Below are 23,829 nucleotides of genomic sequence, written 5' to 3'. Positions count from 1 at the left end.
ACACAAAGTACAGTTGAGGACTTGATCCAGGTAATTTCTGATGGTGTAAAGGAAATGTGTGTCATGGAGGCAGCTGAACTGTGCCCGCCTTACATCTGTAAATATTTCCTAACCGTAGGATGATCCTTTTCCTGACTGAATAATCTTTTTCTGTAAAGACCAAAATCACAATGGAGGGAAGTACTTATATCTTATAAATGACAAAACGTCATATAACATTGACTTGGAAGTTCAGGAAAACAAACAAATATCAGATATTGTTAAGATTTTTGGGTCTTCTTTTAATACCTAGAGGAGGACTTTGTGGATGGTCATGAGTGAAGTCAATAGAAGACATCATTTTTTCGTAGACTATGAGTTTACTTTTTAGAACTAAGTCTGGTGCTTTTCTGTCAAAAGTATTATAAAAGTAATCCACAGCATTAAGAATCAGCAGAATAGTTTAATTTTCATTTATTTCATGTATTCTTAATACAAATGTAACCAGACATATTTTCTCACAAATACTGCTCAGAAGACCTCTAGAAATCGTAGCAAATTTGTGAAGTTAATGGATGTGAAGCCACCTGTCCTTTTAGGAGTACTAAGACCAAAGAGTGGCTGCCAGGAATCAGCTGCCCGGCAGCATAGTCTCTCTCTGCTGTGTCTCGAGGTCTTCAGATCCTTTAGGACTACTTGTCCTATGGCTCTCATAAGCAATGCAAGAAATAGCCATAGTTTAACAGCTAGATTAAGGGTTGCTATGCAACTTTATATTCTAGACAGGTTTCTTCTCATACTGCTCATCTCTTTGTATTGCTATTTAACGGCAGAATCCTTCATCGGTTCAATCTCACAGGATCTTATGTATGTGCTTAACTTTCTGAACCCTGAGCAGTCCCTTCAACTTCAGCATCGCTACCCCAGTGCAAAATTAAACTTAGACATAAATCGTTGCAGGACTGATCCTAGAATACAGTGAGGTGAACAGTTTCTCTTCAAGAAACCATTTATTTCCTAAAGGCACCATTTCAACTTAAAATTTTCACATATTTGTGTTTTTCTTAGTGAGGCAGTTGAGAAGCAGTGCTGAACTACAGCTGAAAATGCACAAAATACACAATATTAAATGCAATATTTTAAATCTAGAGAGATAGAACCACAAAGGGATTTAAATATTATTGACAATGTCTAAGAAAGAAGTGTCACCGAAATTTGTAATTCTCCATCTCAGCCAAAATGAACAGAATATCATCCAGGAAGAAGAAGATTAGAGTTTACATTTCCTCTTTGCTTGAATGTATGAACTTGAATTTAAGCCTCTAACACCTTTAGAATTAAACAACAGACTATGAGATCCAGAAAAGTTGCAGAAGGCGAAGTTTGTGAAACCAGTCCTCTGGTGACTTTAGATTTTCATTTGTGAAATATGTGTTAAAAATGACCAATTACAAAAAAAAAAAAAAACAAGGAGGGGGAGGGATGGGAGAAAAAAGGTCATATTTCCACGGTGATCAAAAGCAATATCATGGCATTTTACTTAATCACATTTTGTGCTGTGGCTGAAGCAGACAATAAGAAATTATTTCCAAAGATTTAGCTAAGACGGCAGTGACTCAGAAATAGAACTTTAAGGTACTCCCAGTCTCTAAATATTAAATATTTATTATAGTTCCATAAAATTTTACACTCATTGTACCGCTTTCTTGTTTTACCAGCTCTCAAGGGACTAAGAAGATTCTGTATTTGCTTCCTCTTTACAGCACATCAAACTGTTTTTTCATAATACTCCTATTAAACCATACGTTTCCCCAGTTTCCTGTAGATTGTCACTGAGTCACATCGGTATCAGCACACAAACTCCATCTGAGTCTCACTGACATCAGGATGGGAAGAAATTGCCAAATCCCAGAATCCTTAAAAACACTGCAGTTAGCAGGACTGTCCTTAGTCAGGTCATTCATGTTGAATTTCAGCTTCTTTTCTGCATTTGCATGTTGATTGTCAACACTTTCTTATCTGTCTATATAGCATCGTGTATATTGCCAGCACGACACGAATAAACGAGCTAATGAATAAATAATAGCAATCAATTGAAACAAACAGAGAATTGACTCGCCTCCTTCTCATTGTTCTCACTGAATGAGATGCCATAAGTAATCAAGTAGCATAAATTATAAGTACAGCACTAGAAAGTCATTGTTTCAATATTTTAAGAAACCTGCAGTGTGACTAAGGTAATGTGCTAGCTATAAAACATTTAGACAGTTTTGTTTTGCTTTCAGCACGTGCCTACCTCTGCTCCCACAGAAGTCAACAATAAGCCTCCTGGTACAGACGGGCTTCAAAAATCCCACTGTAAAGCGTAACTATATTTTTTGATTTTTAACCCTAGCGAAATTGTCCTCTGTAAGGGGTTGATGTGTCACTAAAAACCAGGGCATTTGCTAAGGACTTGAACACTTCAGAGACGTGTGCTCATCAGGAGAGTCTTTCTGCATGTGGTTAAATGCTGGAATTCCTCTATGAAAGTAATTTTTATTGAAATAATAATAAAATAATTGTTTATACCAGATGCATTATTTCTTCTGTAGATGCCTTGAAACATTCCCACTGCTCTTGAATCCTAACCACCTTGTTCTTTTGTCTCTTCCCGACATATATGGAGAAGTCCTATCTCCATTTGTAATTCTTACCACAAACCAGCCTTAATTCAGTGATACTGGTACTTCTCACAGCTTCTTTGTGTTCTTCCTGTCTCTAATGACCCATTAGCCATACATTTAACTGCAAGGACAAATCCCATTGAAAGCCACAATATCTGCAGTTGAATTTTGCAGCATCCAGCAGACAGGAAACATGATGTCCAGCCTTGCCATAATACAGATACATTAAAAACAAACTTCCAACCCAAACACAATATCGCTGCACAAGTAATAACAACAATCACCTGCAAAGTGGAGGGTGCCTTGCAACTCCTCCTCCCTACTGGATACTGAATTGTGTTCCATTAGATAAAGAAGGCTCCAGCAGACAAAACTCAAGACATTGCAAGGAACTCTGTTGCATCCATGCGTAATTGTTCTGTAATGCCATGTGATAATTTGGAATATGTGCAAGTTGAGATAATACCATGGGTTATTTTCTGTAGTAGGATGTATATCTTTTGTTAAGTAAGTGATGACAAAGGCTGGCACACATTATTAAAAGCTGGACAGAGTTCAGAATTTAACGTTCCCCTCACATTTCAAGTGATTTTCAATATCCACAACTGTCATCTAACATTGTTTCCAAGTTGCAATTCAGTGGGAGAAAAATAGCTATCCGTGTAGGGCTTCACGGTGACATATCTGTTATGTTTTTCATCTTAAGTGTGAAGACAGGAGTGAACCAACTCTCAGCCTCAGAATTTGGAACTGAACAGAATAGAAATTAAAAGGAGAAAAGCATGGCAGCATCTTTGTCTGAATGTAGGTTAACGGAGTATCTTGGAAGCTGCTTTTACCAGAATTAGTCTCCTTGGTTTCTTCCAACTGTACTTATCATGATGTAAACCAGGAGGAGTTTCATTAAGTGAACATTCGCATTGGTCCAAACAGCTGTAAAACAGATCTGAACAGAGCACAATACCACTGCAAGAGGTCTGTCATTTGAGGCCTCTCCTTTACTAAAATGATGGACAAACGTTTGAATCTTTCAGACCTGAAGTCTTTTGCTCCTCCAAAGCAGCTGCTGGACACTGTGTTTTTTAAAAACTTTTTTCTGTTTGCACTTCAGCAATTTGGTGATTGCCTTGCCCACCCCTCACCAGCACTCATTGTGCGCAATTTCATGGAACTTCCAAACATTTCCTGTGGAGCAAAAAACCAAATTTTCTGAACTCTACTTTGCTTCAGGGCATCTGATCCTGAAAGCTATGCGAGCTGTTAAAAATCGGCTTTCAAATGATGGAACTAAGCCTTTAGAGATACTTTCTTTTTCTTCTTTTTTTCTTTTCTTTTCTTTTCTTTTCTTTTCTTTTCTTTTCTTTTCTTTTCTTTTCTTTTCTTTTCTTTTCTTTTCTTTTCTTTTCTTTTCTTTTCTTTTCCTTTCTTTTCTTTTCTTTTCTTTTCTTTTCTTTTCTTTTCTTTTCTTTTCTTTTCTTTTCTTTTCTTTTCTTTTCTTTTCTTTTCTTTCCTTTCCTTTCCTTTCCTTTTCTTTTCTTTTCTTTTCTTTTCTTTTCTTTTCTTTTCTTTTCTTTTCTTTTCTTTTCTTTTCTTTTCTTTTCTTTTCTTTTCTTTTCTTTTCTTTTCTTTTCTTTTCTTTTCTTTTCTTTCCTTTTCTTTTCTTTTCTTTCCTTTTCTTTCCTTTTCTTTTCTTTTCTTTTCTTTTCTTTTCTTTTCTTTTCTTTTCTTTTCTTTTCTTTTCTTTTCTTTTCTTTTCTTTTCTTTTCTTTTCTTTTCTTTTCTTTTCTTTTCTTTTCTTTTCTTTTCTTTTCTTTTCTTTTCTTTTCTTTTCTTTTCTTTCCTTTCCTTTCCTTTCCTTTCCTTTCCTTTCCTTTCCTTTCCTTTCCTTTCCTTTCCTTTCCTTGCCTTTCCTTTCCTTTCCTTTCCTTTCCTTTCCTTTCCTTTCCTTTCCTTTCCTTTCCTTTCCTTTCCTTTCCTTTCCTTTCCTTTCCTTTCCTTTGCCTTTCCTTTGCCTTTCCTTGCCTTTCCTTGCCTTTCCTTGCCTTTCCTTGCCTTTCCTTGCCTTTCCTTGCCTTTCCTTGCCTTTCCTTTCCTTTCCTTTCCTTTCCTTTCCTTTCCTTTCCTTTCCTTTCCTTTCCTTTCCTTTCCTTTCCTTTCCTTTCCTTTCCTTTCCTTTCCTTTCCTTTCCTTTCCTTTCCTTTCCTTTCCTTTCCTTTCCTTTCCTTTCCTTTCCTTTCCTTTCCTTTCCTTTCCTTTCCTTTCCTTTCCTTTCCTTTCCTTTCCTTTCCTTGCCTTTCCTTGCCTTTCCTTGCCTTTCCTTGCCTTTCCTTGCCTTTCCTTTCCTTGCCTTTCCTTGCCTTTCCTTTCCTTTCCTTTCCTTGCCTTTCCTTGCCTTTCCTTGCCTTTCCTTTCCTTTTTTTTTTTTTTTCTCTTCATAAGGATTTTCAGAGCCTTAAGCCAAAAGAAATAGTCGTACAGGCAAGTACACCAATTTCAAGAGCGCAAGAAGAATGCTGGGGTGCTTGCTAGGGGCTATCTAGCCTTCCCGCACTTGCATGCCTCCCACAACATGTCACGTAGTCAATATGAAAATGAATACATGAAGTCCTGAGTGAACTTTTAAATTGGCCCTGCTTCTTCCTCTACCTTTGGCCATTTCAGACATGTTCTTGTTCAAGGATGACTTTCCAGCTATTTTTCATCCATCTAAGATAAAATAACATAGATGTGAGAAAATGTCAGCTGGAAAGGTACAAAACCTTTCCAGTGACCACAGACACTGGAATTTGATGGTCCCAGAGAACTAGTTGTCACTGCTTCTGTGCTGTGATTATTCTTTTCATCTAACTCAGATTTAGCATTGGCGTTGTACATATTTATTGACATTTACAGGAGCAAGGATGTCATCCATCACTGAAGTTCCCAAAAAGTCTTATTCTCAGGAACAAGAATATTCCCATTATTATTGAAGCCTTTACTGTGCATAGTCCAAAAACACTACTAATTATTTAGAAAATACAGTTCTTATGCCCAAATTAACAAATCACTAATTTTTCTTGATATACTCTTATATGTGATATAAATAGGGCTTTGTGTTAGAAGATATTTTTTGTGTCACAGGTGACACTATACATATATGGAATATTCTATTTCCTACTTTTTAGGGCCCCAAATGTTCACTACTCTTCTCTAGTCCATCCTCCTGCATTAAAAAAAAAAGCCAACAGATCTCGACATTTTGCATTGTAGGCCCTGAAATAGTAAGATTAGATCAGAAAAGATGAATGAGTGTTGTTAGATTTCATGTTAAAAATGACTTTTTGAAGACACGTACACGAAGATAGGTGTTTAAACTCAGTATTTTACGCACCAAGCAGGCTGTTAGAAGACTTCTACTTTGGCATTTTTTGTTATTTATTGTATATTACAGCACTGCCCCCAGATGTGCCTTTGTAACTGAAGGCAGAGCCCCTTTCTCTCTCCCATCATGATTTTCAGAGATTGCGAACAAAGGCACTGACCATGCCAAGCTTCACATCAGTGGCGAATCCCACACATTCCAAGTGTTCCCTCTGAAATCCATGTCTGTTCATAGATCAATGCAGGTGATGCCATAGCAGGGTGCCTGTGCCCATACATGCACAGCAGTAGAGTTGGTGGGAGAGTTTAAATACTTGTTTATGTCTGCGTATACTGTTTTTACACAGAATTCACAAATGATTTCTTTTCCTGAAAGTTAAACAAGGGAAATCCCTTGATTACCAGAGTAATAGCCAAATAGCCAGTTCATACCTTCACTGAACTGAATACTAGAAGGCAAGTGCACGGGTCAAGGTGTGAGATGTTGCTTCATGTTTCCACATTCCAATATCCCTCAAGAAGAGGAGATAAACATTATTTGAGGAGTCCTGACACAACACAGATACACTTCTTGCTCCCAAATCAGCAGATAGCAGCAGAACAACAGAGAAATGCATTTCCCCCCCTCCTAGGGTCATGCCCTTTGCGTGGTGGTTCTGTCCTGCATGAGTGAACAGAAGTACAAATATCCCATTTTCTCCTGAGTACTGATTTCTCTGTTCAGCTTACCTACACACAAGGCTTTTCAAATGCACTTAGTGGGTATTTACTTGTAGTTCCTTACAACTCTCTGGTCAGTTTGCAGAGCAGTTATACACATACTTTCTGTTTTCAGAAACAGACCGAGACTCCAAGGACTAAATCAACCTAAGGTGAAGAAATTTGTTCCACCACAACTAATTATCCAATGAAAACTCTCAGTTCAGCGATATATCTGAAAATAGAGTGTTCAGAAAGCCAACCTAGCCTTTCAGTCTATTTATAATTTAACCTTCGCTACAGTCAATGTTGCTAGGAGGTTTTCATAGTATATAGCATAAAGTCTTGGCCTTTAATTATTCCTTTAATCTTTGCTGGGTTTGTTCCTGAGAACAAGTTATACTTCTGCCATTTACAGGACAAACAGCTTCCAGGAATGCATCAGAATGCCGCAGGGGTCAGAGAGTGCATTTATTGAACACTGTTCAGTTTCAGCCTAAATCCTGACTGATCTGTTTTTACTTAGTGGAAGTGTAATTAATATAGCTAATAAACAAATGGCCACACAATTTAATTTTTTTTTTCCACGGTAAGAAAATTTACACAAGTTACACGTGATTCTATTTGTTTCACGTGCCGCCTCTTCCAGCTGGAAGGGTCAGGTGTTTGCAGATATATTAAATTCCTAGATGCTAATACGAGGATTTTGTTAAATAATGTATATGTTAATACAAGGATTATGTTAAATCTAAAAAACGGATTGATATTGTCCATTCATATTGTCTGATAGATTTCACATAGAACTACAGAATTTTTTTTTTTTTGTTAGATTTTCAAATCATATCTGGGGGTTGAGATGGCAGTTTGGCTTCTGTTACAAACTCACAGGAGGTCCTCAAAAAAAATATATTTTCTCTGCTGTCCTGTGGTATGACAGGGAGCCACTGGAGATGTTTATTTCACCATGACATGCTGTGTTCTCAACTCCTGGGAACACTGTGAAGGAAAATAACACTCTTTCAGAACTGTTTTCTTGATACATTTGAAATGTTTGTTGAGATGCTGGATAATGGGAGAGTGACTCCTTGTTGCAATTATAAATGTTTCCTGTAGGAAACAGCTCTCTTTTTCACCAGGTATCCCCAAACCATCCTTAACAAGAGCCTACAGGAAAGCTGGGGAGGGGCTGTTTATAAAGGCTTGGAGTGATAGGATGAGGGGGAATGGGTATAAACTGGAGAGGGGCAGATTTAGACTGGATATTAGGAAGAATTTCTTCACGCTGAGAGTGGTGAGGCCCTGGCCCAGGTTGCCCAGGGAAGCTGTGGCTGCCCCATCTCTGGAGGTGTTCAAGGCCAGGCTGGATGGGCCTTGGGCAGCCTGAGACAGTGGGAGGCGTCTCTGCCCATGGCAGGGAGGTTGTAACTAGATGGTCTTTAAGGCCCCTTCCAAAGCAAGCTATTTTATGATTCTATGATTCTATGAGTGTTTAAACATTAAAGAAGAACAGGATATTTACTAATGAACCGTTTTGACATTTGATTCAGAAACAGGTGCCTCAGGTGACCATTACCAGCACATTTTTTTCCCTCCATCTCAGCTTCCATTCTCGAGCAAAATGTGTATGATTTTCCTCGTCAAAATGGATACTGATGCAGAGTTGTCCCCTTTCACACCAGACATCTCCTTGGCATTCAAATTTAAAACTCCCCTCATTCAGGAGGATTTCTTTTGGCTTCAGAAGCTCAAATGAAGGTGTAATGTTGCCCACAAATTAATTGTTGGAAATTTATTTACCCATTGGAAGGAAAGAACTTTTTTCTTGCCAGAGAGAGATTCAATAATTTGCACATTACTTTTACTTTCCCAAAATCTCTGTTTTGCATACACTGATGGCTGACCTGTATTCAGGCATGCAAGTGAGACTTTAATTCTTGGACAAGGTTCTTGGATGCAGCTGTAGCTGGATAAGTGTTTGACAGCTTTCTGGAGTGCTGACATTTCACTCTGTTTTAACCAACATCTGCCTGTTATTGTGTAACACTGGAGAGTTACTCGTTGGTCACCAAAGGCATATGGACCACATCAGTTCCCAGTGGTAAATTGGATTAAGATTTTAAAGGAGTCGTGAAAAAGTAATATGAATTTCTTACTGAGAGGTGGCATAAGGATAAAAGAAAGGAAGGTAGGACTGAGGAAGACATTAGGGACGTTAGTCCATAAGAAGTTGCAGACAATTGCTGAAGGACTTTGGACTACAACTAGGAAAAAGAAGAAAAGGAAAAAGAGAAAATGTGTCAGAGGAAATAATACCAGATACGTAAGGCATAGAACAATACAAACTATATGTTAATAGTTGATTGCCGAATTGATCGACTTAATAGCAGTGTAGGCAAAAACTGTCTAAAGCATGAGGATTAGGAGTCAAGATTTGTTAATGCAATGGTTCTATAGTGGTATTCCTCAGACCAGACAAAGCCACAAGAGTCCTGGAAGCATAAGGCAAATGGTCTGTGTAACTGCACTAAACATTAAAACACATTAAGTTTATCTCGTGCAGATGCACAAGTTGCTTATGATCAGCTTATCTGAATTGCTGGTGGGTGACTGAGCTTATGAATGATGTGTATGTTTGTTCAAATGGGTTTTAAACTCCAGAGAGAGTCTTCTCCACAAAACTATATGAAATGTTCTCAAATATAGTGTAGCTTCCTCTATTCTCAGAAATTGTTTGCAAGCTAGTATTGATTTCTGAAAATTGATTTATTCATGAATATTCACTAAAGAGCATTGACAAACAGTTTCAGGACTATGAGGTATTCTTGAATGGTACTTTCTCACCAGGAAAGATGCTCTATGCATCATGTTTTACTTCTCTCATATGGCACTGTCCCGAGGCTGGTCAGTTAATGTATAACTAGTGATTGAGTGACTAAAATGTAATGGCCAGTCTAGAACCATGAAAGACTTATAAACATTCAGTAAAGCCTCGTTTGGGGTATATAAGGGATCTGAAAACAGATTCAGAGCAGACTGCAGTCATTCACAGAATCATGAATAACCTTATGAGACTTCAGAGAAGTAGAAAAGTAAGTCCACGTATTCATTTATGCCTAATCTCACATTGTTATTCCGAGGGCTCTCATCTAACCCAGAGGGACCTCAGAATTTATGTGAAAGACTCACTAGAAAAAAATACATAAACTGAGTTTGAAACAGAGATGAACATACAGATCTATCTCTTTTCTGAAGCAAGCACCTAACGTGCTGCATTTGAGAGCTCTGCAGTCAGTTGATCTCTCTCTTGGAAGCAAAAAACCTCTTGGATTATTTTCTCATCATCTTCACTATTTTTAGGAAAAAGGGGGTAAATTTATTGCAACATTATCTGGAGACTGTTGAGTCTTATTTGAATCCTTTCTGGTAACACTGAACTTGAACTCCGGCTTCACGTGGAGCCATATGCTCCAACAACTAGGGGTTCTTGCTTCGTTTGCAAAAGATGCACAACCTCAACAGCTAGTCCTCTACTTAGTTTTTAAAGACTAGATAAAGAAAGAAAGGACCCAGGCATGAGAAAGACTTACTGTACTTTAAAACACTTGTAGAGGAAGAAAATTTGTTGCAGGGAAGATTATTTTGGTTTTCCTAAAAGAAGTCGTGATGGAATTCAGGCTCATCCGATATTATCTGGCAGAAAATGAGATAATTTCTCATTGTTGAAATTATGACTCTGATCTGAGGAAAGGCACAATTCAGTATAATGGAGCAGGTTCTATCAAAATGAAGTGATACAGACAAAGATATAGTCATCACACAACATATTGTGTCTCTGGGTGTCTGTGAGAAGTGGGGAAACACCAAAGCAGATCTTTAAAAATCCAAATCCTACCAAGTGGAAACAATTGAGATCCTTAGTACGCACTCCTCTGTTGTGTCAATTCCAGAGCTTTTCTTTGTCACATCAGAGGTAATTGAGGGTTAAATTCCAACTCTCTTATTGAATTGTGAAGTATTAAAAACACCCACTCATGACAGCACTAGTGGAGCCAAACTTCCCAAGAGTTGTGATGATAAGATTATGATAAGGATATCTAGAAAAGAAATATGCTAAACTAACAGGATTAAACTGGGTGAGATCATCTATTGATGAATTTATCCCATGACAAAGAACAATGTAATGGGATTAATAATGAGAAATGTGGGCTAATTCCTGAGAGAAAGTTCATGGGTCGCAATACCTGAAGTGGGTCCCATGCGTAAAGACAACATGGTAATGAATAACTGGCAAAAAGCCTTGTTGTGAAGAGTAGCCTTTGCTATCATTTTATGGGAAAGCTTTGCAGAATTTAATAGACAACTGTAATCTTCCTTTCATTATTATTCCCACTTTCTGACTGGTCCATCTAAATGCAATGGAAACACTATATCTATGGCAAAGCGTTTTATATAGCTAAAGTATCCTCCCAAGTAATCTTATTTACTACTGGATATAACATACAGCACACTTAACGAGGAGGCACAGTTTTATTCAGTGCTCCCTTTGGCCATAAGGATCTCTTTCCTGTGAGGTTTTCGTATCAGCATGTTGTGGAATTTTTCCTTTCACCCCATGAGCTTAGTTTGGTAACGGTAAAACTTAAGTCTTATGAGGGCTTCATACAGCCTCCTTTACCCTAGCTTGGTGAGACTGACACACTCTTAGTAACCTGAGGAACTTTCCCGGAGAAATTTCTTGGGGAGTGTTAGAGAGAGGTCTGTTTTGATAGATGCTATGCTGGTCGAAGGGTGAAATGGATCTCACCTGGATGTGAGCTGGTCACTTAAGGTCTTCCTTGTGGTTAGCAAAGAGAAATAGGGTATCTGTGCAAATTAATTTAAACAATATCAGAAGATTAATCTTGGATGATATGAATAATCTTTAAAGACATCCCTCATTTTCATGATAAAGTGAAGACATAGGAGATAGTTCAAGAAGCCAACTAAATCTATTCATATGATTAGAAAGAACTGCTCTCTATTATGACTTGCCTCTTTTTTCCCCTATATGCTGGGTAAACTTGATCAATGTTATTGCTAATACTAGCAAAACTATAGAGGCTTTAGCAAAAACAAAACAAAACAAAACAAAAAATCCAAACCAAGCCAAATTCCTTTTAGATTTCTGATTTTTCTGACTGCAGAATCTTTTTTTGATCTCTATGTGTAAATGAGGCATTTCTCATGAAAGCTCCTTATTTGATAAGAAAATCATTCTTTTCACTTCAGAAAAAGAACAATTGAGGAAAATTTAATTAACTTGCAATAACTCTGAAACAGTCTTACAAATATTGGCCAGCTGAAATGATGACACTGTGAGCACTGCGAAACAGTTGTTAATAATTAAAAAGCTCTCCTTTTAGGACTTGCCTGCGAAGGCCATCAATGTGAAAAAATATAGCTAGCTGCTCTCCAAAAGCAGGACAAGGGACTCCTAAAATACAAAGTTTTAATGGAATTCCTTGAATGAAAAAAAACATAGTTACAAGTAGCAGTCAGAGAGTGTGTATAACTTCATAGACAGTCAAAGGAAAAAAAATTTTGGCAAGTATGTGCTTTGAAGTTTTTCACATAACTATGCTTTCATAAAGAGAGGCCATGCACGGACTCTGTTGAATACAAACAACTTGTCTGAAACAACTCACGTACAGAGAGATTTAAGGGAGCCTGTCTGGCTGTTTCCAAGACTGTATTTATGTTTATGTTCCTTACATGTGCTTAAAGCTCCACATATTTTTTTATTGGTTTTATTTGATTCAGATCAAACACAGTTCTTCAAATAATTAACACTTTACAACTCAAAAAATCCTGTATAGCTGCTTGTTTTCAGCTGAATTTCAGCCTAATCTTAATAATAATCCTAAAGTATCTGCCAACTCTGTCATCCATTAACTTTTATGGTATGCAAACACTTCCCATTTTACTGACATATTCTGAAAACATGTAGAGAGGGACTAGCTAACCATGGGGCAAGGGAGTTATCCTTAATTTGTAGTTTCCTGTTATTCTAAATTACACTTGCTCTGCATCTTTATGGCATCCTTCCATCTTTAAATGTTACTATGTTACTTTTCTGTTTAACTTATGCACCTTGAATATTGTAAAAACAACTGTAAAAGTCAATAAAAATGCCATAACATTGTGTCAATCAAAAGCAGTGGAGCAATCTCTATTGAGCAAATAATTGGAAAGATACAGCTAAAATGCAATTGCACCATGTTGCAATTGATTAAAGATATGAATCAGAAAACTAGAAGGGTTTTTTTTCCCAGTTTTAGTTACTACCAGCCACTTAATTTATAGAGCAGTTTCTCTGATACCAGCTAGAGTTCTGGAAAGAGGACACAAACACTGATAGTGTCTTGCGTTGCTGCCATTAATACAGGTTACGTATGATCATCCTAAATATAAAATCATTCAGCAAATTTTCCCACAATATAAGTTCTTTTCTGTTCTGTTTGTGCAAATACTTAGGTGAGAAATTCTTTTTTTTTTGTTTTTGTCAGGAACAATAAAACAATGGCACTAGAGATCTATCCACCTCAGTATCCCACGTTGCCTCGCAGAAAAGCCCCAGGAAAGACTATGATAACAAGGGAAGTATAAAGTCATCCTTCCCTGGTATGATCTTCATGATGTGGCCAAGGGACCTGTTAACCCAGCACTGCATGGCTTCATCTTTAACAGCCTTTTCTGGATTTTTCTCCTTTGTGTTTGCTTAATCACTTCTTGAACCCACTCTAGATTACATGTAAGCTTTCAAACTCATAACACGGGGAGGCTGTGCTGATTTCAGCTGTTATTGTTCCTTCACACTTAAAGATAAAATTTCTCATAGGGCTATGGAATGGGTTAGAAGTTGAGCAGAAAAGAAATCAACACCTCAGTGACAGAGATAGGGATATCTAAGAAAAGAGACTGGATAACTTCAAGGCCAGTGTGGGTTTTTTATTTCCTTCTTTCTGCTCTATCTAGTTTTGGTATATGCCTGGCAGTAAAATAGCTCCTTCAAGAATCCAGACATCCTTTTTGTAAATACAGCAATTTGATTCTAAGCTTGTTTTAAGCACAACAGATACATAAGCAATCATAAACTGTGCTGTCATAAATACAAGCCTTATTGAGATCAAGCAATGAAAATCAATCAATAGAGAACAATCATCTACAGAGAAAGCAACAGCTAATGCTCTGCAGTTCCTAGTTAATACTCTGTTATGGCATTTAAAAACCACAAAGAATTCCCTGTGTCATGGGCAATGACCATTTTACCACTGCTGAAATAGGAAATGAGCAGAGCTAAAGGCGTATTTGCATTCCACAGGTTAATTTGTTCAGCCCACCTTCTAGTGCATGGGAAGATCAGGTTATAGTAGGGCCTTGGATGGGTGCAGAAAAAGAAAAACAAGATTTTCTTTGAGTTTTAGTTTGCACAGGATACCGGAGAATGGTATTTTCTGCACTTTGGACAACAGGGAGGTAGATTACGGATGGTTATCAGTGAAAAACAAAGGACTGAATGGTGAACTGTCACACATTTATGTCTATACCTCTAGTTGTTCCAGTAAAAAATCCAAACCCAAACCAAAATATCTGCAATTTTTCCAGAAGTGTTATACCTTCTAACATTTTGTAGCTTGTATACCTTTTTTTAAAGAGTGAAATTTTCTATTTCAAAGTACCTCCATTTATTTGTTATGAGACAAGCTTTTTGAAAATGAAAGATTCCAACTTGAAATGAATGATTTTGTTTATGTCTGAAAAAGCTATTTTGTACAACTTCGAACACCATATAACCCCCCCAGTATTTTTTATATCAAGCAGTATTTTTAATGAATCAAAAGTTTCAGCAAACTGAAAACTATTCTAATTTTGCCTTTCTACTATTTAGCCAATGATGAATACTATGCTGACTACCGTCACACGCATTAAATAAGACTCATTTAGTCTCAAAAGTGATCAAACATCATTTAAACAATGCAATTTCTTTTGGAAGTATTAAAGAGGAGAACAACAATTTCATACCATTCATCTCTCTCTTGCTTAATGAATTATTGATTTGTTCTTTCTTTTGAATGACAGGGCTCTGATGTGATAAACATTGATTTGAATCTTTATACAAGTGTTGTATATCATCAGCATGTTATGGAAACAGAGCAACACATGCCAAAATAGACCTGAAAGGATGGGATGTTACAAAAAACCATTATGAGATGCCACAACTGTCTGCACGCGTGTGAGGGTGCACGTATAAAATAGCAAATGGAAATGAAAGTACATCCAGGGGGATAATGGTGTAGAATCACAGGAGGTTTACATTTGGGTTAATACTGAACAAGGAAAAATAGAAATGAGAAAAAATTACTTGCTGTTACTAGTGATTCTTCTTGCTTCACTTTTCTTGCAACCTCAAGTGAAGAGCTGTGACAGGTTTAAAGGGAAAGCTCTCTTACACCCTGCTCATGTTCAGAAGCTTTAGCTTCATGCATGGCTATTCATACCAATAGGAACTACACAGTCAGAAGACAAAAAAAAAGTGCTGAAAGCAGTAAACACATAGATAATCCTGTCCACCAAACATTTTGCATTTTCTTTATGCACCATTTATTTCAGACAAAAAAGCTGCTGAGAGATTTGCGTCAAAGTGATTTCCATAGCTCAGCTGCTCAAGGCTGGGGTGACAATTGAAGCTCTGAGCTACGCTTTCCTAGGGACCTGTGCATACCCCTCTCTTGCCATGCTTGGACATGGGAGATCTCACATGTTCACCTTCAGACAAGTCTGTTTTCAGACAAGTCTTCTGGGTCGTGTTTGGAAGCCTGGATGAGGGGAAAGAGCATAAGGTTCCTAAGGGACAGAGGAATCTTTCATTTTTCCCGTGGACAGCAGTAAGACTCCAGTACCGATTGTCTTTCCTTTGGGCTGTCATAACCAAAGCAAACAGGCTGTGAAGATATGCTACCGCCCTTCTCCTAAGCCCTCTGCAAAGAAAGGAGAACTCACATCCATGGGGTATACATAGGGCCAAAATAACCAGATCTTCTCATAACAAAAACCAAAACATACATGTCTCATTCAAAACCGCTCATGTTTGTCATGCAAAAATCCTTAAATGAGTATAGATGCACTGGAACAAGTGCTCAGGCTATAATACACTTTCACAGCAAATTAGAATTACAATTAATGACTTATAAATATTATTCACCAAGGCTGCATTGAGATTTTGCATAGGTGACTACAGAGGTTAAGGAATAAATATCACCGTTTCAGAGACTAAACCAATCTATGAATGGAAACTGAGACCAACAGATGCAAACAGGGCCAGGGAGACAAGGAAGGTGAGCTCCTTCTCTCTCTAACATATTGCTAGCATGTAGTTGAAAGGGAGTTACCGTTTATCATTTTTTAGGCCGAGAGCAGGATACGATCCCTTAAAGTAGGAAACAATTGAGCTTTCACGTAAGCATCACCACATAGGCAACGTTGACCAACTTACTATAAAACCCTGGCTCAAGGATGCAGCTGTAAGTAGAACCTAACATACGATTAATTAGGATAGGCAAGTTGTACAAATAAAGATATTCAAACAAATTTGTATGGACATCCACATTACACAGTCTTTCTTCCATACATATTCTTTTGTGCATGGCTCCTCTCTTTTAACTTGTCTCTCCAGGCTCAATAGGCTCAATAGACTCAATAGAGTCAATAGAATGAGATGCCTCTAAAAATTCTTCATGAGACTCTTTCCCAGGAGTGGGTAGTTAATTCACAGTTGAAACTTTAGCTGCTTCTACTTTCACCAGAATCAGGTATCATATTTCTATCACTCAATAAAAATGAGTTCTCCATTCCCAGGAAATATTTCTACCATTAATTTTCAGAATGAATCACTTTTTTGTGGTTATCAGTAAAGAAACCCCAAACAGTCCATTTAAAACCTATTAGTGAACACAAGAAGGCTAAAAAAGACATAATTCATGCATTATTTTTTCCTCTTTCCTCATATTTAACAAGTGTTTTGGAACACGTTGCATAACATACACAGCTCTGATTGTCCAGAGGTAGATCAACATTCTGCCCCAACAGTCTTACGCTCCGAGTTGGAAAACGAAACTTGAGACTCCAGTTTACAAATAGCTGGGAAAAAAAATAGATCGCAGGGTCGAAAACTTGTAATCATTATGGCTTTTGCATGATGACAAATTAAAAGCTGTTATTCTAGGTTATGAACAGTGCTATAAAGCTGGTATCCTACACTGTGTATTGCAAGCTCATTTAAAATGTACTCTTCCACGACATGATGAGAACACAAATTATAATTAGAAAAGTAACCCAAGCAGAAAATTAGTCTGGAAGACTAGTCTGAGTGTGCTTCTGCAGACAAAGCCATTCTGTGTCTTAACTTTACTGTCTCAGTACAGGGAGAGATCCTGTAGAAGATAAAGACAAGCACAGATTTTGCTTTCTGTGGGGAAAATAAGACTTTGCATATATGGTCCGCAGTGTTCAAGTTGTGCAAAGAGACACAAAGAGAAGTCCCAACAGATTTAACTTTTGCAGAGTTACTCACATTGTAGGCTGCTACAGCTGCAATGTACAGGTCTATACCTGGATTTTCATTCTCATAATTCTACTTGTTGGGAAAAATCCACATTTATGAGCACTGATAAGGTCTGCTGACCCCACCCTGAACCCAGACCCTACTTATGCAAGTAAATGTACCCGACATTCATGACCAACAAAAGGTTAGCTATCAAGGTAGTGATCTGTGAAAAAATGTGGTTCAAAATTCCGTTCTAAAACAAAGTTTGGGCCCAAAAAGAAAAAAAGTAAAAAGATACTTGCTGACATTAAATGATAAACCAAATAAACGGTATTGACAAACTTCGATGCAAGCAAGTCATATTCGAAAAACTTTACATTTGTCGTTTTCTCTTCCAGGAAACTTTTGTGGAGTTTAAAAGAAAAGCCAGATGCTTCTGTACCAACCACTTGGTATCTCTGTAGTTTATCTAGACAGACTGGAACAATCCACTGACTGGAAAATTATACCTACCTTTTTGTTGTCTCTCCCTGTGGAAAGGGGACCTGTGTATCAGAGAGGGGTTACATTACACTGGAAGGGAAGGATCACAATTTCCTATTAATTTTACTTTTTCTGTAAGAGCTGAATTCCTTGAAGTAACTGATACCGCTTCATCATGAGTGAGAACACCTATGAATTCCCAGTGCCTTACAGGATTTAGCAGATTTATTCTTGTATAGAAAAAGATTAAAAAGAAAACAAACCCCCTATTGAGGCAAGGAGCTATATCAACATCTGCCCTGAAATAGAAAGTGCTCTGCCATAAGGAAAAAAATGCAATGCTTTGTTAGTCTGAAGATAGATAACAACGTATCATACAGGCTTTTAAAAGGTGAGAATTAAGACATGGGAGCCTTTATTATGACTGGGGGTCACCTGCATCTGTGCTTGTTAGTGCATGCAGCACCAGTCAACACTTCAGCAAAACGGGTATTTTTTAGAAGGATGTGTAAAAACATTACCACCTTGCAGGACAACACACAACAGACCCTACACTGCACACTGAGTCTGAGTCTTCTCAGTTACTGCCTGTGATCTGAAGGATTTATCACAGTTGCTGCTGGTATTACCCGAAGTATTTACCCTGAAAACATCTTTGATCTCACGTGTAACCAAACAGTCCAGAAATTTGGTGCACTTGGCATCAGCTTTCCCCTGGCTGTGTGATGCTGTCCTGAAGCTTGACTGCTCCCTTGCCTCACCTGTCTCTGGCACTACAGAGTAGCAAATTGAAAGTCACTCTCTGAGCCCAGTTTTTCTCTAGATAATCCTTTTAGTTCCTTTTTGGCTGAACTAAAAAAATTACAAGAGGGACAGCGGCTGTAAATGAGAGTAGAAAGATAGCTAGGAAAGAGTCGCCCTTCTTTTTGTAGGATAAAAGTTGCTTGATGTTTAGGGAAATATATAAAGACATCAAAACACATCCAACCCAGCACAGCCTTAGTCCCAAATCCATCACCTTGGCTCTGCAAGAACCTAAATTATCTACAGCAGCTCCTGCTGGTAGCTGGGACTCTGCCATATTGATCTAATGAGTACATTTTATTTCTGTCTTCTACACACAGGCTAGTCGGAGTGTCTCACTTCAATGAGGAGATGGTATGGAGATTCAGCTGGTGGTTGGTGACAGGGGTAAGAAATTCAGACTGGGAAAAAACTCCAGAAATGATTGTTTGAACCTAAATGCAAGATCAGATTGATTAGGGATAGTAGCTCATCTTACCTTAAGGTGTTTATTCACTTCTCATAAATTCATATGCAAATCTGAACTTTTTTTTTTTTTTAATGCAACCCATGTATCGAAGAGTTTGGGAAAACGGCACTATAATTTCATATACAATGCATGGTCTGAGACAGGGTGAATACAGGGCATTATTATGCTCTTAAATCCATCCCTGGCCAGAAGCTTCCTCAGAATCAATGTTTAGTTCAGGCTTTAATACGGTGCTTCTGTACTTTTAGAGGTGATTTAAAACCATGCCTGGAGTAGGTATATGTTTATCCACTGTTGTTCAAGGTACAAATATTTCCTGAATCAGGCCACAGAAGAAACCAAAAGTTTCCTAAGCCAAAAGTTTCCAAAACCAAAAGTTTCCAAATCCAAAAGCAATAATTAAAATAATTGTCTATCATTGAAAAGCACATAAACACCTTTGTGGCCAGAAACCTCTTTTAAACTTCATCCTCGGGATGCATTTCTTGTTAGCAGTGCCCGTTTTTGAATACTTTAGGTATACTATTTTTTATATTCAAAATGTCAAAAACCTGCATAAAAGGGAAGTATTATCTGTAAAGAAGAAATTGGGAAAGGAACATGAATTTGTTTTTACTGCTTGTCAGAGCCTCTATGTGGGTATTAGTTTTGATGAAAAAAACCCGATATAAAGTCATCAAAATCAGAACCAACAAAGAAGATTTGGGAAATTGAAAGTTTGATTTTTAATAGCTAATTCCTGATTTTTCATTCCTACCCAATATATTTTCAGATAAATGCCTTCTGGAAAGTAGCTATATATTATAAACTAATTTAATCTTAAAACTCTGGTTTGGTGACATTTACAGGATATTTAACACTTTCCGAAACTGTGACGTTATTTATATTCCTGGACATAGTTTTAGGAACCTAATTTCAAGTTTAAAAATACTGACTCACAGGCTCCTCGAAATGTGTGAGAAATGTCTTTTAGAACATGAATAAGATGACAAGAATAAAGGTGTCGGGCAAAAAACCTGGTCAGAGGAATAAAAGCTCACCAGGAAGGCTATTAATCTGCTCATGTAAAACTACACTGAGGAGCCCACAATCTGCTTATTTAAGGTTTCTAACCCAAGGATGTCTTGGGCTCTACAATGACTTACAGAGATGGAAATAGAGCTTAGTAAATCCTTAATAATCTAACTTGATGCACATGCTAGGATGCAGCCAACAGGAGGGGAAACTTCATTATTAATATTTTATTATTGAACTAGGCAATAGTACTTCCTGAAAGTTCAGGATTTCTTGTTACTGAAGTTCCCACAGTCCAAGAAGCAGGACATGTACCCGCCATGGAAGGGTTTTCGTAGTTGGCAGCTTTCAGAAAGCTGTCTGCTCGTCATACAGACCTATTTTCGGGCGATACTACAATACCTCTTTTTTTATGAACAAGACCCCCAAAAAAACCCAAATAAAACTTCCTTCAATCTTAATTACCTTGTTTGCTAGAAAAACAAATAAAAAAACCAACTCTTACATTTATGCTAGTAGAAGGCAAGGCAGACCTGAAGCTGTTCTTCACCAAAAATATCTGATGATCTGAGCTTCTTTTCAGGATGTTAAAAGTTATTGGGTAAGCCAGTAGTTTTCTGAAAGCTTGAAAAATCTCACTACATTTTTTTTTGATGAATTTTCCATCACTTGGTAGGATTGAAGAAATTAGAAATGTTCTGCTTTCCTGTTTTTTTTTTTTTTTCAGCACCTCCTCTTTTCCACCCTCCTACAGAATAAAAATGATGTGATATAGTAGACTAGCCAGGAGAAGGAATATGCAGAAGCATGTCTTAGTGCCTCAGGCTTTCAGACTCCAAAAGACAGGGATGAAAGCTCCAGACATGCTCGCAGTCGTGCTTTTAGAAGGTGTAGCCCCATGATTATGCGTAATGTCCAGTTCAGAAATCTTCCCTTAAGTTTCTAACTCACTAAGGTTCCTCCTCTCTGCCTTCTCCCTTGCTGCCTAACTACTCCAGTTTTATTTAATGACACTGTGATGTACCTCCGTTGCAAAGTAATACCTTGTTCAGACAGTATGCAGGAGCAGTTTGAAGGGGTCCTCCAGACAAATGTGAGTTGCAATTACTCTTCTCATGTTAAGATGTCTTAATGCATGGACATACAGAGAAGTCATTACAGATTTCTTAGGTGAAACCTGTACCTTTTCAGCAGACAAAATAGATTGCAGAGGATTAAGTATAGAAAAAGATCGGATTCACTTCTGTCTTCAGAGTATAGCCTTTCCTATCCTACCTCTAAATATAGTTCCTTCCTTGTCTTGTCCGTGGGGACCATTAAGTAGCTGCAATGATTTAGCAGTGACCAAAATCCTGCATGTAAAGTAGTATCCTTTAATTCTGCCCTCCTTAATAATTGCTGTGCCATTAATGATGTGTTTTAACTTTCTGTCCGCCCTGAATTGGTCAGGTAGTTGGACTGCATGAGTCCTTCCCAGATGAAATATTCTCTTTATTTCTAATAAGACACACTCAGATTATGCTCTGTCAAGAGCTTTCCCTCACTGATTTATCTTCTGGAGCTCCCTACTCCGAAGGACAGATCTGGAAATACAGCTGAAAGAGCTAGATATTACAGGGAGGGGGACAAGACACTCCACCCTGATCCAAGAGGTTTTCTAAATCTCCATCTGATATTTTCCCTTATCTCCATCTCCTGTACTGACATATAGATCTTGCTACATCATTTCGGTCCCTGACTGCTATCGGTAGACTTCTGTTTACTGATTGTCTTATCTCTACCACAGCCTTATTAACTCAATACACCGTGCAAGTTCCCCTCCTGCCCTAGTCCCACAAGGATTTCTCAAGACAGTAAGTGCCAATACCATGTCCAGTTGTGGCTGAAATGACCCAGAGATATATAAAAAGATTAGTTTTCTGGTCTGCGACACAATGTTATATCAAGCTGTATTACTCAGAAACAAATTCCCTTTTGCTTTACTGCATGACAACATTTGATTGCTTAAAGCTAAGCCATTTTTCCAAGGGAAAGAGGGGGAAGCATATCTGAGAATTGTTTTACTCTGCTTGTCTGATAGCCACCATCGTGAATGAGACACTGCAGCAGATATAAAGCTTTGAACTTAAGCTGAAAGCCAAAGCATCATGACTGCGGCTATAACAGCCATTGCTTCTGTGCAGAAAGGGGAGGTGAGGGAAGATATAACAGCATTCATCACTGGATTATCAGAGATCAATGCAGGCTGAATGACCAAATACTTTCTTTCTAGTCTCTTTATCTTCCCTTTTGTTTGTTTATGTATCTGTTTATTTATTTACTTTTAACTTGGTAGTTTTGTGTGAGAGCCAAACAAATAAAACTTCCTTACTGAAATGTAAAATGAGAGAGAAAAGAGTGAAAAGAAAAAGCAGGAAATATTTATAGAGCTAGTTTCTATAACACTGTTTTCTAGCATGTTGCAGATCTACTTCTATCCCTTTAAGAATACTCTTATCTTGGTTTTTAAATGCTAACAGCATTAAAAATACAGTAATTAACATGTTCATAATGTAAATGCTAATCATTTAACATGTCAAGCTTCTCCGTCCCCTACTGAATCAATATGAATTATTAAAACAGACTCTTTAAGACCTTTAAAATCAACTCTCAAAGCATGCACTAAACAACCACACCGTTGGCATACGGAAACACCAAGTTACTAATTCATGTGTTAGACTGTCTGACACACTTGTTCTCTTTGATAAGAAAAAACAAAGCCAGAAAACCTCCCTTCAAAATGTTATATTCAGACCTGCATAGTCTGTATGCATAAGTGAAATTAATTTTTTCCCTCAGAGATTTTCTAATGTTTTAAATGTAAACCTTATGAAAAGGGAAAAAAAATTAGAAAACGTCTATTCAGATTGTGGAATACATTTTTCCGTAAGAAAGTTTTGTGACAATCCGAAGTGCATTTGAAGGAATAAATATATAAAGACAATTTAAAAAAAACCCCACTCAACTAGTAAAGTAAAAGTTTAAGTTCCTAGTTTTAAAACTGTTTCCGTGAAGATTGTTATTGGTCATGAAGAAAGCCGTACATCTGTTTGGTAACCGATTTTAAATTGTATAAATAAAGACAAAGTCTTAATATCGAGGTTATTCCGAAGTTTACTGCAGAAAGGGCAAAATAATTGTTTATTTTCAAACACCTTCAAAATAGGCATGGAATCATGAGATGGATGCGTCTTACCTCACAGCTGGCTCACGATGCTTTGAGGAAGAGCCATGAAGTAGTTTTTGTGTATATGCATATATATGTACATAAAGAAAGCCAGACGCCTGCATCAGATGGCTGTTTCCTGGTCAAAACATTGAAATAAGATGCCAGATATGATTCCTTTTTGATATACATACAAAATAAATGAGATTTTGCAATTGTGTACAAAGACCATCACATAAACTGTAGGTCTCAAATACTTTCCTATCATCAAATTGCACAATGGTTGTGTTAAGATCTTGTTCTGCTTGAATAATCAGATAAAGGAATGGATGTTAATAGGCTAGAGGTTTTTCTTGCTTTGGGAAAATCTTCCATGGCCATGAAGATAACTGATAGGCATCTTTCACAATGCTTGGGTACTTCACTATGGGTAGATCAACTTTTCAGTAGGAGTAGAATAGCACAGAGCCATGCAGTGCATACAGCTGGATTAACATATACCAGCTGGGAATCTCGCCTTCATTTTCTATATCTTGATCCACTTGATCTCAGGTATAAATTGAAGTTC

At 37.5% G+C, this 23,829-nt stretch overlaps 1 protein-coding gene across 1 annotated transcript in view; it reads right to left on the bottom strand.

The window, feature by feature from the left end:
• Positions 1-23,418, bottom strand: part of LOC104067508 (urea transporter 2) — a 295,251-nt gene extending 271,833 nt beyond the window's left edge. The window contains exon 1 of the mRNA XM_009570255.2: positions 23,292-23,418. The gene's annotated coding sequence lies outside the window, so the exon portion shown is untranslated. The remainder of the gene's footprint in view (positions 1-23,291) is intronic.
• Positions 23,419-23,829: the final 411 nt, after the last annotated feature.

The sequence above is a fragment of the Cuculus canorus genome, chromosome Z, assembly GCF_017976375.1.
Source record: "Cuculus canorus isolate bCucCan1 chromosome Z, bCucCan1.pri, whole genome shotgun sequence".
Lineage (NCBI taxonomy): Eukaryota > Metazoa > Chordata > Aves > Cuculiformes > Cuculidae > Cuculus > Cuculus canorus.
This window is presented reverse-complemented; position numbering and strand designations above follow the sequence as displayed.